Here is a 4,857-nt window from a genome sequence, read left to right as displayed (position 1 = left end):
CCCAATAATTAAAGGACTTCATATTTGAAGTTTAGGGAGTTCTGGCCTTGTGACAGACAAGAACTCACCGTTCACCTGGACATGCCCAAGTGAGTCATCTGTGTCCAGTGCAGTGGTCTCTAAACACATGGGTCATTTGGGATAAACTGGTAGTAGAGGAATCATGGTAATGAGTGGAAAGTTACTGGTACAGCTAGAGATAATGAAACTGGTTTACAAAGAGGCTGCTGATAGAGACAAGGGGATGCATTAAGGGAGGGGCAGGCAGGACAAGGAATGCTAGATAATCAGACTAAAACATTTAAGTTCTTCCAAAAATGTTCTCTGGAAAAGCGATCTCTTTGGAGAAACAGGTTGAAGATTAAATTGCACCTCCCTGGGGGCACCCGCAGTCATATGATAGTGTGCTTGTGGGGTAGAGGGATCTGGAGGTGAGAAGCCAGAGGGAAGAAGACAGGGCTAGCAGGGCTCTATGAGGAGGGAGCATTCCTGGTTCTCAGCTGTTTGTTCTGTAAATGGAAGGAGAAAGTACTTTGCATTCCATTGGTGTCTGTGGATAAAGCCATCACTTTGCAAACCTCTGTTCTTAACTCAAACCAATAGGACAAAGAGTGGTTGCTCCATGTCTGCAAGCTGAGTAGTTTGAAGTTAGTGAAGAAGGCAGTGAGATGACAGTAGTCAGAGGGGAGTCAGAAGTCTGGTGCTGCTGGGGACCAAAGAAGCCATGAGGGGTCACACCTTGGTTCAGTGGGCTAGTCTTTCTCCAGGCGAATGTATGTTTGTCTCTGCTTCTCATCTTCAGCCCAGCCCCAGACTCAATGTCCTTTATGGCTCTAGATGGTGATAGAGAAGGTGAGGCAAACAGGAAAAGCAGGAAAAGAAGCAGAGAGAAGAAAGTGTCTGAGCCAAGAAGGAAAAGTTGAAAGAAGGCCAAGATGAGGGAGAGAAAGGATTGCGGGAAGGGAGCAGGAAGGGGCATCTTAGTCCTGTGTTGACAATTCCCCCAAAACCCATGAATTCCCCCACGGTGTGAGTGGGAGATGAGGTGAAGCCATGAAAAGACATGGAGGGGTAAGCAGGGAGAGGCTCTAGTGGGCTGGGAGCTAAAGCCCTGCTTCACACTGCACTGCAGCGTTCACTCACATTTGCCTTGTCACTCACTCTTAGCCTATTGAGAATTTTTTAAAATGAAACTTGATATTCAAAGTTAAGCACTCTTCAAGTCAGGTCAAGAGTCTCAACAATTATGTACATCTGCATATATGAGGCACTATTGTAAGTTTCAGGAGACATGAAAATGAGACTAAAGAATGTCCTACCAAGGAGTGTAAGACAGATGATGTTAAGGGCCACAGGAGGTTAGATATTAAATAATACACTGAGTCAGCAAGGGGAGAGAACTCACCCAGTTGAAGGAGACAGAGAAGCCTACCAAGAGGAAGGCATACTTAAGAAGAGCACTGAAAGATAAGGAATGGAATAAGTATTCCAAGTAGAAGGAAACACCTCGGTTGGGCGAAGGGGCTCATGCCTATAATCCCGGTGCTTTGGGAGGCTGAGGCAGGAGGACTGATTGAGCCTGGGAGTTTGAGGCTGCAATGATCACACCACTGTACTCCAGCCTGTGTGACAGAGCAAAACCTTGTCTCTAAAAAATGAAAATAAAGGAGGAAATACCTTAAACCAAGACCCACAAATAAAAAAGTACTAGGCATGTTTTCAATATGACTGATGCTTCTGTGTAGTCAGAGGTATACGGAGATGAGGCTAGAAGGAAGAGAAGCCATATTATAAAGGCATTTGAATGTCAGAGTTTGGATTTTACCTTGTAGGTAAACAGGAACCATTGAAAACTTTTCTGCAGGGAAGTTCTATCACCAAGTAGCATTTTAAGAAGAATAATCTGGCAGCAATATACAGAAGTAAACATCATGACAAGGATTGAAGTAAAGGAATCCCATTAGAAGGCTACTAGAATAGTCTAGGGGGAGTAATAACCTAAACTAGGCTTGTGTGTGTGTGTGTGTGTGTTTGTGTGTGTGTGTATATATATATATATATATATATATATATTGCTCTATTGCTCAGGCTGGAGCACAGTGGCATGATCATAGCTCCATAATCTTGGATTCATGAGCTCAAGCAATTCTCCCAGCTCAGCCTCCCAAAGTGCTAGGAGTACAAGATGAGCCATTGTGGCCAACCCAGATACATATATTTTTAAATGTTTCATTGATGAAACTTACAGAACTTAGTTATTGATTGGATGTAGTTGACACAGGAAAGGAAGTCTTGACTCCAAGGTGTGTGTCCAGAGCTGATAGAAGTGTAATGGTGCCGTTAACATAAATTTAAAAATCAGGAAAAAGCTCAGAAGTGTAGAGGGAGGGGAGGTCTTAGTTTTGGGATGTATTGAAATATCAGTAGAATATGTAGAGAAAATGTCTAGCCAGTAGTTAAAATACAGACAGTAAATGATTTGTGACTGAATATATAGACATAATGACTAGCTTCATAGTAATAGGAGTAGTAAAAATCACACAAAAAAATTGTAATGCTGAGTGTTCAGTCCCTGAGCAAGGAGTGGGGTAGTTTAAGGGAGGGGCTGTCAGCATCCTTGCTGTCAAGTTAAACTATTAACTAAATTCTCCCCAGTGCTAGCTTGGCTTATGCCCAGGAATGATCAAAGATAGCTTGGAGATCAGAAGCAAGAAGAGTCAACTACGTCAGGTTTCTCTTAATGTTATAATTATGAAAAGGTGGTCTCACAGGGACTTTGGATGAGAGAGTTTCTTTCTTTTTTTTTTTTGAGATGGAGTCTCACTCTGTTGCTCAGGCTGGAGTACAGTGGTGTACTGGGATTACAGGCGAGCACCACCATGTCTGGCTAATTTTTGTATTTTTTGTAGAGACAGGGTTTCGCCACGCTGGCCAGGCTGGTCTCAAACTCCTGACCTCAAGTGATCCGCCCGCTTCGACCTCCCAAAGTGCTGGGATTCAAGGCATGAGCCACTGTGCCCGGCCATGACGAGAGAGTTTCTAGTTGAGCGGCATTTACTGCCTGGTTATGGAATGTTAACTGAAACCACCTCTATCACTGAAGGACATAAAATGATCCTGATACCTGAAATACCCATACTGTCTGGGATGGTGTCAGATAAACATGTTAATGAGAATAGCAGTTCCCAGAGTTCCATACTTAAATGGCAATGGTTTATATAGGATCATGCTACCTGGGGAATGCCAGAAGGAGAGACTCACAGGCACAGATCCTCTTTTTCCCTAAAACTGACTCTAGAACTGCATGAGGAGCTGCCAGATTCCATGGTTCCCAATAAACAGTTCCCTCATTGACAAAAAGCTATTGGATTTGTGGATGGCAGTTTCAAAGTGAAAGGCCCACCTCTTGTTTGGAAGGCTGCTCCTCTGATCATTTATCAGAATGAGCCTCCAGGCCCCACCCAGACTCCTGGAGCTGGTGGGGCAGAGCCTGCTGAGGAACCAGTTCTTGGCCATCTTCACCCTGGAGGAGCTGGCAAAGGAGGTCTTCTGTCTGCTGTTCATAGCGGCCTTCAGCAGGAGATGCTGTGAGATTCTAAAGGCCATGGCACAGGCCTGGCCCTTCCCCCGCCTCCCTCTGGGGTCCCTGATGAAGACACCTCATCTGGAGACCTTGTGAGCTGTGCTGAAGGGACCTGATACGCTGGCCAGAAGGTTCACCCCAGGAGGTGGAAGCTTCAAGTGCTGGATTTGCGGGATGTTCATGAGAATTTCTGGACCATATGATCTGGAGCCAGGGCCCTGTCCTGCTCCCCAGAGGCCATGATTAAGAGGCAGGCAGTGGAGGACTGTCCAAGGACAGGAGACCACCAGCCCTTGAAGGTGTTCATAGACCTCTACATAAAGGAAAATACCCTGGATGAATGTCTACGCTACCTCTGTGGGTGGATCCACTACAGAAGAGGTTTAGTACATCTGTGTTGTAGTAAGGTACAGAATTATTCAATGCCCATTTCAAATTTCAGAAATTTATTGGGAAAGGTATACCCAGACAGCAGTATCCATGAGTTGGAAGTCTGGAAAAAGTGCTCACTGAATAGAACAGGAAAGTTTGCCTCCTACCTGAGCCAGATGAGCAGTCTTCACAAACTCTTTTTAGCCTTGGTTATGGGTGTGAGTTATACATGCGCGGCCAACAGCAGTTCATTCCTGACTTGGACTCTCCATTCGTCTGCCTGGAACCCCCAGACGCTTTATATAAGAAAGGTCAATAATATTAAAGAGCACCTGGAGCACCTGCTCAGATGCCTCAAGAACCCCTCGGAGGCCTTTACATTCTGTCATGCTTACCTAGCTGATCGGGACATGCAGTGTCAGTACCCAAGCCTCAGTCAGCTAAAGCACCTGCATCTGATTCATATCCTAGTGTGAACCACCAATCTTGAGCCCTTTGGAGCTCTGCTAGAGAAAGCTGCTGCTACTCTCGAGACCCTCGTCTTAGAGAACTGTCGGATCCAGGACTCCCAACTCCGGGTCATCCTGCCTGCCCTGAGCCGCTGCTCCCAGCTCACCACCTTCTACTTTCACGGAAATGAGACCTCCGTGAATGCTCTGAAAGTCCTATTGCGTCACATAGGCGGGCTGAGCAAGTTAAGACTGGAGACAGATCCTGCCCCTCTGAAGAGTCTTGACAACAGGGGTCATGTCAATTGGGAGATCCTCGCCCCAATTCGGGCTGAGCTGATGCGTACACTCAGGGAAGTAAGGCAACCCAAGAGGATCTTCTTTGGTGCCGCCCCCTGCCCTTCCTGTGGCTCATGGCCATCTGAGAAACTAGAGCTCCATCTTTGCTCCTAG

General features: G+C 46.0%; 1 pseudogene; it reads left to right on the top strand.

The window, feature by feature from the left end:
• Positions 1 to 3,442: 3,442 nt before the first annotated feature.
• On the top strand, positions 3,443 to 4,857 carry LOC117075475 (annotated as a pseudogene).

The sequence above is a fragment of the Trachypithecus francoisi genome, unplaced genomic scaffold, assembly GCF_009764315.1.
Source record: "Trachypithecus francoisi isolate TF-2019V2 unplaced genomic scaffold, Tfra_2.0 Lachesis_group5, whole genome shotgun sequence".
In the NCBI taxonomy this organism is placed as follows: Eukaryota; Metazoa; Chordata; class Mammalia; order Primates; family Cercopithecidae; genus Trachypithecus; species Trachypithecus francoisi.
This window is presented reverse-complemented; position numbering and strand designations above follow the sequence as displayed.